This window comes from Rhipicephalus microplus, chromosome X, assembly GCF_043290135.1.
Source record: "Rhipicephalus microplus isolate Deutch F79 chromosome X, USDA_Rmic, whole genome shotgun sequence".
Taxonomy (NCBI): domain Eukaryota; kingdom Metazoa; phylum Arthropoda; class Arachnida; order Ixodida; family Ixodidae; genus Rhipicephalus; species Rhipicephalus microplus.
In genome coordinates this window covers 465,221,854-465,234,567 of record NC_134710.1, presented here as the reverse complement: position 1 = coordinate 465,234,567, position 12,714 = coordinate 465,221,854, and the positions used below count along the sequence as shown (strand labels likewise).

The window sequence follows — 12,714 nt, the reverse complement described above, 5'->3', positions numbered from 1 at the left end:
TGGGAGAGCGTTAATCTGAACATATAAGGTCCTTGGCTCGATCCGGGTATCGTCGTCCAAAGCATGATTTGTTAAATCTGTCGGTATACAAGTATTTTGCAAGAATTCTAACGAGTTAAACAGTTACGCAGGTGAACACACATGCTTGATAAAGAAATGCTGAATCAGATTGAATCGCGGCAGTAGGCGTTGCAAAAAAACCGGAACAGCGGGAAAGACACGTATTAAGATGCAACAGCTCTAATAAAGCAGTTTTACCGATGCGCAAGAACTGCTAGATCCCGCTGTCACTCTTCTCCCGTCTGCTGAAATAGCTCAGTTGGGAGAGCGTTAAACTGAACATCTAAAGGTCCTTGGCTCGATCCCGGGTTTCAGCGTCCAAAGCAATTTTTTGTTAAATCTCTCGGTATACAAGTATTTTGCAATACTTCTAACGAGTGAAACGGTTACGCAGGTGAACACACCTGCTTGATAAAGGAATGCTGATTCAGATTGCATCGCGACAGTAGGCGTTGCAAAAGACCCGGAACAGCGTGAAAGAAATGTAGTAATGTGCAACAGATCTAATAAAGCAGTTTTCCCGAAGCGCAAGAACTGCTAGATCCCGCTGTCACTCTTCTCCCCTCTGCTGAAATAGCTCAGTAGGAGAGCGTAAAACTGAACATCTAAAGGTCCTTGGCTCTATCGCGGGTTTCAGCGTCCAAAGCACTTTTTTTTTAAATCTCTCGGTATACAAGTGTTTCGCAATAATTCTAACGAGTGAAACGGTTACGCAGGTGAACACACCTGCTTGATAAAGAAATGCTGATTCAGATTGCATCGCGACAGTAGGCGTTGCAAAAGAACCGGAACAGCGTGAAAGACATGTAGTAATCTGCAACAGCTCTAATAAAGCAGTTTTACCGAAGCGCAAGAACTGCTAGATCCCGCTGTCACTCTTGGCCCGTCTCCTGAAATAGCTCAGTTGGGAGAGCGTTAATCTGAACATATAAAGGTCCTTGGCTCGATCCCGGGTTTCGTCGTCCAAAGCACGATTTGTTAAATCTGTCGGTATAGAAGTATTTTGCAATAATTCTAACGAGTGAAACGGTTACGCAGGTGAACACACATGCTTGATAAAGGAATGCTGATTCAGATTGCATCGCGGAAGTAGGCATTGAAAAAGAACCAGAACAGCGTGAAATACACGTAATAATGTGCAACAGCTCTAATAAAGCGGTTTTACCGAAACGCAAGAACTCTTAAATCCCGCTGTCACTCTTCTCCCGTCTGCCGAAATAGCGCAGTTGGGAGAGCGTTAAACTGAACATCTAAAGGTCCTTGGCTCGATCCCGGGTTTCTGCGTCCAAAGCAATTTTTTGGTAAATCTGTCGGTATACAAGTATCTTGCATCAATTCTGAGGAGTGAAACGGTTACGCAGGTGAACACACATGCTTGAAAAAGAAATACTGATTCAGATTGCATCGCGGGAGTAGGCATTGCAAAAGAACCGGAACAGCGTGAAATACACGTAATAATGTGCGACAGCTCTAATAAAGCGGTTTTACCGGAACGCAAGAACTCTTAAATCCTGCTGTCACTCTTCTCCCGTCTGCCGAAACAGCGCAGTTGGGAGAGCGTTAAACTGAACATCTAAAGGTCCTTGGCTCAATCCCGGGTTTCAGCGTCCAAAGCACTTTTTTGTTAAATCTTTCGGTATACAAGTATTTCGCAATAATTCTAACGAGTGAAACGGTTACGCAGGTGAACACACGTGCTTGAAAAAGAAATGCTGATTCAGATTGCATCGCAACAGTAGGCGTTGCAAAATAACCGGAACAGCGTGAAAGACATGTAGTAATGTGCAAGAGCTCTAATAAAGCAGTTTTACCGAAGCGCAAGAACTGCTAGATCCCGCTGTCAGTCTTCTCCCGTCTGCTGAAATAGCTCAGTTGGGAGAGCGTTAATCTGAACATATAAGGTCCTTGGCTCGATCCCGGGTTTCGTCGTCCAAAGCACGATTTGTTGAATCTGTCGGTATACAAGTATTTTGCAAGAATTCTAACGAGTCAAACAGTTACGCAGGTGAACATACATGCTTGATAAAGAAATGCTGAATCAGATTGAATCCCGGCAGTAGGCATTGCAAAAAAACCGGAACAGCGTGAAAGACACGTATTAATATGCAACAGCTTTAATAAAGCAGTTTTACCGAAGCGCAAGAACTGCTAGATCCCGCTGTCACTCTTCTCCCGTCTGCTGAAATAGCTCAGTTGGGAGAGCGTTCAACTGAACATCTAAAGGTCCTTGGCTCGATCCCGGGTTTTTGCGTCTAAAGCACTTTTTTGTTAAATCTGTCGGTATACAAGTATTTTGCAAGAATTCTAACGAGTGAAACGGTTACGCAGGTGAACACACCTGCTTGATAAAGAAATGCTGATTCAGATTGCATCGCGACAGTAGGCGTTGCAAAAGAACCGGAACAGCGTGAAAGACACGTAGTAATGTGCAACAGCTCTAATAAAGCAGTTTTACCAAAGCGCAAGAACTGCTAGATCCCGCTGTCACTCTTCTCCCGTCTGCTGAAATAGCTCAGTTGGGAGAGCGTTATTCTGAACATATAAGGTCCTTGGCTCGATCCCGGGTTTCGTCGTCCAAAGCACGATTTGTTGAATCTGTCGGTATACAAGTATTTTGCAAGAATTCTAACGAGTGAACCGGTTACGCAGGTGAACACACCTGCTTGATAAAGAAATGCTGATTCAGATTGCATCGCGACAGTAGGCGTTGCAAAAGAACCGGAACAGCGTGAAAGACATGTAGTAATGTGCTACAGCTCTAATAAAGCAGTTTTACCGAAACGCAAGAACTCTTAAATCCCGCTGTCACTCTTCTCCCGTCTGCCGAAATAGCGCAGTTGGGAGAGCGTTAAACTGAACATCTAAAGGTCCTTGGCTCGATCCCGGGTTTCTGCGTCCAAAGCAATTTTTTGGTAAATCTGTCGGTATACAAGTATTTTGCATCAATTCTGAGGAGTGAAACGGTTACGCAGGTGAACACACATGCTTGATAAAGAAATGCTGATTCAGATTGCATCGCGGGAGTAGGCATTGCAAAAGAACCGGAACAGCGTGAAATACACGTATTAATGTGCGACAGCTCTAATAAAGCGGTTTTACCGGAACGCAAGAACTCTTAAATTCTGCTGTCACTCTTCTCCCGTCTGCCGAAACAGCGCAGTTGGGAGAGCGTTAAACTGAACATCTAAAGGTCCTTGGCTCGATCCCGGGTTTCAGCGTCCAAAGCACTTTTTTGTTAAATCTTTCGATATACAAGTATTTCGCAATAATTCTAACGAGTGAAACGGTTACGCAAGTGAACACAGGTGCTTAAAAAAGAAATGCTGATTCAGATTGCATCGCAACAGTAGGCGTTGCAAAAGAACCGGAACAGCGTGAAAGACATGTAGTAATGTGCAACAGCTCTAATAAAGCAGTTTTACCGAAGCGCAAAAACTGCTAGATCCCGCTTCACTCTTCTCCCGTCTGCTGAAATAGCTCAGTTGGGAGAGCGTTAATCTGAACATATAAGGTCCTTGGCTCGATCCGGGTATCGTCGTCCAAAGCATGATTTGTTAAATCTGTCGGTATACAAGTATTTTGCAAGAATTCTAACGAGTTAAACAGTTACGCAGGTGAACACACATGCTTGATAAAGAAATGCTGAATCAGATTGAATCGCGGCAGTAGGCGTTGCAAAAAAACCGGAACAGCGGGAAAGACACGTATTAAGATGCAACAGCTCTAATAAAGCAGTTTTACCGAAGCGCAAGAACTGCTAGATCCCGCTGTCACTCTTCTCCCGTCTGCTGAAATAGCTCAGTTGGGAGAGCGTTAAACCGAACATATAAAGGTCCTTGGCTTGATCCCGGGTTTCAGCGTCCAAAGCAATTTTTTGTTAAATCTCTCGGTATACAAGTATTTTGCAATACTTCTAACGAGTGAAACGGTTACGCAGGTGAACACACATGCTTGATAAAGAAATGCTGATTCAGATTGCATCGCGGGAGTAGGCATTGCAAAAAAAACCGGAACAGCGTGAAAGACATGTAGTAATGTGCAACAGCTCTAATAAAGCAGTTTTACCGATGCGCAAGAACTGCTAGATGCCGCTGTCACTCTTCTCCCGTCTGCTAAAATAGCTCAGTTGGGAGAGCGTTAATCTGAACATATAAAGGTCCTTGGCTCGATCCCGGGTTTCAGCGTCCAAAGCACATTTTTGTTACATCTGTCGGTGTACAAGTATTTGGCAAGAATTCTAACGAGTGAAACGATTACGCAGGTGAACACACCTGCTTGATAAAGGAATGCTGATTCAGATTGCATCGCGACAGTAGGCGTTGCAAAAGACCCGGAACAGCGTGAAAGACATGTAGTAATGTGCAACAGATCTAATAAAGCAGTTTTACCGAAGCGCAAGAACTGCTAGATCCCGCTGTCACTCTTGGCCCCTCTCCTGAAATAGCTCAGTTGGGAGAGCGTTAATCTGAACATATAAAGGTCCTTGGCTCGATCCCGGGTTTCGTCGTCCAAAGCACGATTTGTTAAATCTGTCGGTATACAAGTATTTTGCAATAATTCTAACGAGTGAAACGGTTACGCAGGTGAACACACATGCTTGATAAAGGAATGCTGATTCAGATTGCATCGCGGAAGTAGGCATTGAAAAAGAACCAGAACAGCGTGAAAGACATGTAGTAATGTGCAACAGCCCTAACAAAGCAATTTTACCGGAACGCAAGAACTGTTAAATGCCGCTTTCACTCTTCTCCCGTATGCCGAAATAGCTCAGTTCAGAGAGAGTTAGACTGAAAATCTGAAGGTCCTTGGCTCGATCCCGGGTTTCGGCGTCCAGAGCATTTTTTGTTAAATCTTTTGATACACAAGTATTTTTCAATACTTCTAACGAGTGAAACGGTTACGCAGGTCAACACACATGCTTGATAAAGAAATGCTGACTCAGGTTGCATCGCGGGAGTAGGCATTGCAAAAGAACCAGAAAAGCGTGAAATACACGTAATAATGTGCAACAGCTCTAATAAAGCGGTTTTACCGAAACGCAAGAACTCTTAAATTCCGCTGTCACTCTTCTCCCGTCTGCCGAAATAGCGCAGTTGGGAGAGCGTTAGACTGAAAATCTAAAGGTCCTTGGCTCGATCCCCGGTTTCGGCGTCCAGAGCAATTTTTTGTTAAATCTCTCGGTATACAAGTATTTTGCAATACTTCTAACGAGTGAAACGGTTACGCAGGTGAACACACATGCTTGATAAAGAAATGCTGATTCAGATTGCATCGCGGGAGTAGGCATTGCAAAAGAACCAGAACAGCGTGAAATACACGTAATAATGTGCAACAGCTCTAATAAAGCGGTTTTACCGAAACGCAAGAACTCTTAAATCCCGCTGTCACTCTTCTCCCGTCTGCCGAAACAGCGCAGTTGGGAGAGCGTTAAACTGAACATCTAAAGGTCCTTGGCTCGATCCCGGGTTTCAGCGTCCAAAGCACTTTTTTGGTAAATCTGTCGGTATACAAGTATTTTGCATCAATTCTGAGGAGTGAAACGGTTACGCAGGTGAACACACATGCTTGAAAAAGAAATGCTGATTCAGATTGCATCGCGGGAGTAGGCATTGCAAAAGAACCGGAACAGCGTGAAATACACGTAATAATGTGCGACAGCTCTAATATAGCGGTTTTACCGGAACGCAAGAACTCTTAAATCCTGCTGTCACTCTTCTCCCGTCTGCCGAAACAGCGCAGTTGGGAGAGCGTTAAACTGAACATCTAAAGGTCCTTGGCTCGATCCCGGGTTTCAGCGTCCAAGGCACTTTTTTGTTAAATCTTTCGGTATACAAGTATTTCGCAATAATTCTAACGAGTGAAGCGGTTACGCAGGTGAACACACGTGCTTGAAAAAGAAATGCTGATTCAGATTGCATCGCAACAGTAGGCGTTGCAAAAGAACCGGAACAGCGTGAAAGACATGTAGTAATGTGCAACAGCTCTAATAAAGCAGTTTTACCGAAGCGCAAGAACTGCTAGATCCCGCTGTCACTCTTCTCCCGTCTGCTGAAATAGCTCAGTTGGGAGAGCGTTAATCTGAACATATAAGGTCCTTGGCTCGATCCCGGGTTTCGTCGTCCAAAGCACGATTTGTTGAATCTGTCGGTATACAAGTATTTTGCAAGGATTCTAACGAGTTAAACAGTTACGCAGGTGAACATACATGCTTGATAAAGAAATGCTGAATCAGATTGAATCGCGGCAGTAGGCGTTGCAAAAAAACCGGAACAGCGTGAAAGACACGTATTAATATGCAAAAGCTCTTATAAAGCAGTTTTACCGAAGCGCAAGAACTGCTAGATCCCGCTGTCACTCTTCTCCCGTCTGCTGAAATAGCTCAGTTGGGAGAGCGTTTAACTGAACATCTAAAGGTCCTTGGCTCGATCCCGGGTTTCAGCGTCCAAAGCACTTTTTTGTTAAATCTTTCGGTATACAAGTATTTCGCAATAATTCTAACGAGTGAAGCGGTTACGCAGGTGAACACACGTGCTTGAAAAAGAAATGCTGATTCAGATTGCATCGCAACAGTAGGCGTTGCAAAAGAACCGGAACAGCGTGAAAGACATGTAGTAATGTGCAACAGCTCTAATAAAGCAGTTTTACCGAAGCGCAAGAACTGCTAGATCCCGCTGTCACTCTTCTCCCGTCTGCTGAAATAGCTCAGTTGGGAGAGCGTTAATCTGAACATATAAGGTCCTTGGCTCGATCCCGGGTTTCGTCGTCCAAAGCACGATTTGTTGAATCTGTCGGTATACAAGTATTTTGCAAGAATTATAACGAGTTAAACAGTTACGCAGGTGAACATACATGCTTGATAAAGAAATGCTGAATCAGATTGAATCGCGGCAGTAGGCGTTGCAAAAAAACCGGAACAGCGTGAAAGACACGTATTAATATGCAACAGCTCTTATAAAGCAGTTTTACCGAAGCGCAAGAACTGCTAGATCCCGCTGTCACTCTTCTCCCGTCTGCTGAAATAGCTCAAGTAAAGTGTGGGATTGGGCTAGTTGGTAATCCATATAGAACTTCTAGGCGCGTAAAACTTCAGACAACTAACACAAGAGACGAGGACGAGCGCAGTCTTTCAACTGATTTATTACTACTACGACACACATATATATGTTAGAAAGAAGATAAGATCACTTGCTTAAGCAAAAAAACAACACACAAAATCAAAAGGCGAAAAAAGAGAGACTGCAAAACACCACGTGCTCACCCTGGACCCTCACGTGCCAAATTTAAAAACGCCAATTCTTTTCCAGATAATGCTATCGATGGTTTGCTGATACAGCTGCCTCGAGCAATTGCTGCAGCTTCAATCACAAGTCTTGTGCCTTCATTAGGGTGGGACGCGAGAACCCTTGTCTTTTCGAACAAAGGCTGGCATCCACATTCGGAACAATGAGCGGCCAAAAAACCGTCCCGTCCTGCATTTCTTACTTTCTGACAATGTTCTTGAAGTCTTACATTGAGGCACCTGCCTGACTGACCAACGTACTCAAGTCCACAAGACAAAGGTACGCCATAAACAATCCCTGTTGCACACTCAACAAACTTCTTTCGGTGCTTAATTTTGCAGCTACTCGCGGTGGTTCCTACGGGGCTTGTTTGGACAGATAATTTTGACAATTTATTCGGTGCGGAAAAAACCACTGACACGCCCGCTCTCTGGCCTATTTTCTTGAGTTTATGCGAGATACCATGTAGATACGGTATTACCGCCACCCTCTTGGGAGTTGCTTCTTGTAAAACGTCCCCATCGTTACCGGCCCTTGATTGTCTGCGCAGCTTCTCACACACAGAAACTAGCAACGAACCGGGATAGCCCGCTGCCTCTAGACGGAGAATCTGCCTGTCGAAACTTCGCTGGACTGAGTGGAAGCAAGATTTTGTTAAAGCGTTATATAAACATGCCTTTGCAATTCCACGCTTCACCAGTTTGCTGTGAGAAGACGCGTACGGCAAAAGGGGTTTCTTCCCCCGTGGCTCATACGTCCAACACACGTGCCCAGCTGAACATTTTCAGCTGGGCACGTGTGTTGGACGTATGAGCCACGGGGGAAGAAACCCCTTTTGCCGTACGCGTCTTCTCACAGCAAACTGGTGAAGCGTGGAATTGCAAAGGCATGTTTATATAACGCTTTAACAAAATCTTGCTTCCACTCAGTCCAGCGAAGTTTCGACAGGCAGATTCTCCGTCTAGAGGCAGCGGGCTATCCCGGTTCGTTGCTAGTTTCTGTGTGTGAGAAGCTGCGCAGACAATCAAGGGCCGGTAACGATGGGGACGTTTTACAAGAAGCAACTCCCAAGAGGGTGGCGGTAATACCGTATCTACATGGTATCTCGCATAAACTCAAGAAAATAGGCCAGAGAGCGGGCGTGTCAGTGGTTTTTTCCGCACCGAATAAATTGTCAAAATTATCTGTCCAAACAAGCCCCGTAGGAACCACCGCGAGTAGCTGCAAAATTAAGCACCGAAAGAAGTTTGTTGAGTGTGCAACAGGGATTGTTTATGGCGTACCTTTGTCTTGTGGACTTGAGTACGTTGGTCAGTCAGGCAGGTGCCTCAATGTAAGACTTCAAGAACATTGTCAGAAAGTAAGAAATGCAGGACGGGACGGTTTTTTGGCCGCTCATTGTTCCGAATGTGGATGCCAGCCTTTGTTCGAAAAGACAAGGGTTCTCGCGTCCCACCCTAATGAAGGCACAAGACTTGTGATTGAAGCTGCAGCAATTGCTCGAGGCAGCTGTATCAGCAAACCATCGATAGCATTATCTGGAAAAGAATTGGCGTTTTTAAATTTGGCACGTGAGGGTCCAGGGTGAGCACGTGGTGTTTTGCAGTCTCTCTTTTTTCGCCTTTTGATTTTGTGTGTTGTTTTTTTGCTTAAGCAAGTGATCTTATCTTCTTTCTAACATATATATGTGTGTCGTAGTAGTAATAAATCAGTTGAAAGACTGCGCTCGTCCTCGTCTCTTGTGTTAGTTGTCTGAAGTTTTACGCGCCTAGAAGTTCTATATGAAATAGCTCAGTTGGGAGAGCGTTTAACTGAACATCTAAAGGTCCTTGGCTCGATCCCGGGTTTTTGCGTCTAAAGCACTTTTTTGTTAAATCTGTCGGTATACAAGTATTTTGCAAGAATTCTAACGAGTGAAACGGTTACGCAGGTGAACACACCTGCTTGATAAAGAAATGCTGATTCAGATTGCATCGCGACAGTAGGCGTTGCAAAAAAACCGGAACAGCGTGAAAGACATGCAGTAATGTGCAACAGCTCTAATAAAGCAGTTTTACCGAAGCGCAAGAACTGCTAGATCCCGCTGTCACTCTTCTCCCGTCTGCTGAAATAGCTCTGTTGGGAGAGCGTTAATCTGAACATATAAAGGTCCTTGGCTCGATCCCGGGTTTAGTCGTCCAAAGCACGATTTGTTAAATCTGTCGCTATACAAGTATTTTGCAAGAATTCTGACGAGTTAAACAGTTACGCAGGTGAACACACATGCTTGATAAAGAAATGCTGAATCAGATTGAATCGCGGCAGTAGGCGTTGCAAAAAAACCGGAACAGCGTGAAAGACATGTAGTAATGTGCAACAGCCCTAATAAAGCAGTTTTACCGAAACGCAAGAACTGTTAAATGCCGCTTTCACTCTTCTCCCGTATGCCGAAATAGCTCAGTTCAGAGAGAGTTAGACTGAAAATCTGAAGGTCCTTGGCTCGATCCCGGGTTTCGGCGTCCAGAGCATTTTTTTTGTTAAATCTTTCGATATACAAGTATTTTTCAATACTTCTAACGAGTGAAACGGTTACGTAGGTGAACACACATGTTTGATAAAGAAATGCTGACTCAGATTGCATCGCGGGAGTAAGCATTCCAAAAGAACCGGAACATCGTGAAATACACGTATTAATGTGCGACAGCTCTAATAAAGCGGTTTTACCGGAACGCAAGAACTCTTAAATCCTGCTGTCACTCTTCTCCCGTCTGCCGAAACAGCGCAGTTGGGAGAGCGTTAAACTGAACATCTAAAGGTCCTTGGCTCGATCCCGGGTTTCAGCGTCCAAAGCACTTTTTTGTTAAATCTTTCGGTATACAAGTATTCTAACGAGTGAAACGGTTACGCAGGTGAACACACGTGCTTGAAAAAGAAATGCTGATTCAGATTGCATCGCAACAGCAGGCGTTGCAAAAGAACCGGAACAGCGTGAAAGACATGTAGTAATGTGCAACAGCTCTAATAAAGCAGTTTTACCGAAGCGCAAAAACTGCTAGATCCCGCTGTCACTCTTCTCCCGTCTGCTGAAATAGCTCAGTTGGGAGAGCGTTAATCTGAACATATAAGGTCCTTGGCTCGATCCCGGGTATCGTCGTCCAAAGCACGATTTGTTAAATCTGTCGGTATACAAGTATTTCGCAATAATTCTAACGAGTGAAGCGGTTACGCAGGTGAACACACGTGCTTGAAAAAGAAATGCTGATTCAGATTGCATCGCAACAGTAGGCGTTGCAAAAGAACCGGAACAGCGTGAAAGACATGTAGTAATGTGCAACAGCTCTAATAAAGCAGTTTTACCGAAGCGCAAGAACTGCTAGATCTCGCTGTCACACTTCTCCCGTCTGCTGAAATAGCTCAGTTGGGAGAGCGTTAAACTGAACATCTAAAGGTCCTTGGCTCGATCCCGGGTTTCATCGTCCAAAGCAATCTTTTGTTAAATCTCTCGGTATACAAGTATTTTGCAATACTTCAAACGAGTGAAACGGTTACGCAGGTGAACACACCTGCTTGATAAAGGAATGCTGATTCAGATTGCATCGCGACAGTAGGCGTTGAAAAAGACCCGGAACAGCGTGAAAGAAATGTAGTAATGTGCAACAGATCTAATAAAGCAGTTTTCCCGAAGCGCAAGAACTGCTAGATCCCGCTGTCACTCTTCTCCCCTCTGCTGAAATAGCTCAGTAGGAGAGCGTAAAACTGAACATCTAAAGGTCCTTGGCTCTATCGCGGGTTTCAGCGTCCAAAGCACTTTTTTTTTAAATCTCTCGGTATACAAGTGTTTCGCAATAATTCTAACGAGTGAAACGGTTACGCAGGTGAACACACCTGCTTGATAAAGAAATGCTAATTCAGATTGCTTCGCGACAGTAGGCGTTGCAAAAGAACCGGAACAGCGTGAAAGACATGTAGTAATCTGCAACAGCTCTAATAAAGCAGTTTTACCGAAGCGCAAGAACTGCTAGATCCCGCTGTCACTCTTGGCCCGTCTCCTGAAATAGCTCAGTTGGGAGAGCGTTAATCTGAACATATAAAGGTCCTTGGCTCGATCCCGGGTTTTTGCGTCTAAAGCACTTTTTTGTTAAATCTGTCGGTATACAAGTATTTTGCAAGAATTCTAACGAGTGAAACGGTTACGCAGGTGAACACACCTGCTTGATAAAGAAATGCTGATTCAGATTGCATCGCGACAGTAGGCGTTGCAAAAGAACCGGAACAGCGTGAAAGACATGTAGTAATCTGCAACAAGCTCTAATAAAGCAGTTTTACCGAAGCGCAAGAACTGCTAGATCCCGCTGTCACTCTTGGCCCGTCTCCTGAAATAGCTCAGTTGGGAGAGCGTTAATCTGAACATATAAAGGTCCTTGGCTCGATCCCGGGTTTCGTCGTCCAAAGCACGATTTGTTAAATCTGTCGGTATAGAAGTATTTTGCAATAATTCTAACGAGTGAAACGGTTACGCAGGTGAACACACATGCTTGATAAAGGAATGCTGATTCAGATTGCATCGCGGAAGTAGGCATTGAAAAAGAACCAGAACAGCGTGAAATACACGTAATAATGTGCAACAGCTCTAATAAAGCGGTTTTACCGAAACGCAAGAACTCTTAAATCCCGCTGTCACTCTTCTCCCGTCTGCCGAAATAGCGCAGTTGGGAGAGCGTTAAACTGAACATCTAAAGGTCCTTGGCTCGATCCCGGGTTTCTGCGTCCAAAGCAATTTTTTGGTAAATCTGTCGGTATACAAGTATTTTGCATCAATTCTGAGGAGTGAAACGGTTACGCAGGTGAACACACATGCTTGAAAAAGAAATGCTGATTCAGATTGCATCGCGGGAGTAGGCATTGCAAAAGAACCGGAACAGCGTGAAATACACGTAATAATGTGCGACAGCTCTAATAAAGCGGTTTTACCGGAACGCAAGAACTCTTAAATCCTGCTGTCACTCTTCTCCCGTCTGCCGAAACAGCGCAGTTGGGAGAGCGTTAAACTGAACATCTAAAGGTCCGTGGCTCAATCCCGGGTTTCAGCGTCCAAAGCACTTTTTTGTTAAATCTTTCGGTATACAAGTATTTCGCAATAATTCTAACGAGTGAAACGGTTACGCAGGTGAACACACGTGCTTGAAAAAGAAATGCTGATTCAGATTGCATCGCAACAGTAGGCGTTGCAAAATAACCGGAACAGCGTGAAAGACATGTAGTAATGTGCAAGAGCTCTAATAAAGCAGTTTTACCGAAGCGCAAGAACTGCTAGATCCCGCTGTCACTCTTCTCCCGTCTGCTGAAATAGCTCAGTTGGGAGAGCGTTAATCTGAACATATAAGGTCCTTGGCTC

At 44.5% G+C, this 12,714-nt stretch overlaps 3 non-coding genes across 3 annotated transcripts; all 3 read left to right on the top strand.

Moving 5' to 3' along the window:
• The first annotated feature begins 304 nt into the window (after positions 1-304).
• Positions 305-377, top strand: TRNAF-GAA (transfer RNA phenylalanine (anticodon GAA)). The gene has a single exon. It is a non-coding gene; the product is annotated as a tRNA-Phe (tRNA).
• Positions 378-5,138: 4,761 nt separating this feature from the next.
• On the top strand, positions 5,139-5,211 carry TRNAF-GAA (transfer RNA phenylalanine (anticodon GAA)). The gene has a single exon. It is a non-coding gene; the product is annotated as a tRNA-Phe (tRNA).
• Positions 5,212-6,428: 1,217 nt separating this feature from the next.
• On the top strand, positions 6,429-6,501 carry TRNAF-GAA (transfer RNA phenylalanine (anticodon GAA)). Its single transcript has one exon. It is a non-coding gene; the product is annotated as a tRNA-Phe (tRNA).
• The last annotated feature ends 6,213 nt before the right edge of the window (positions 6,502-12,714 follow it).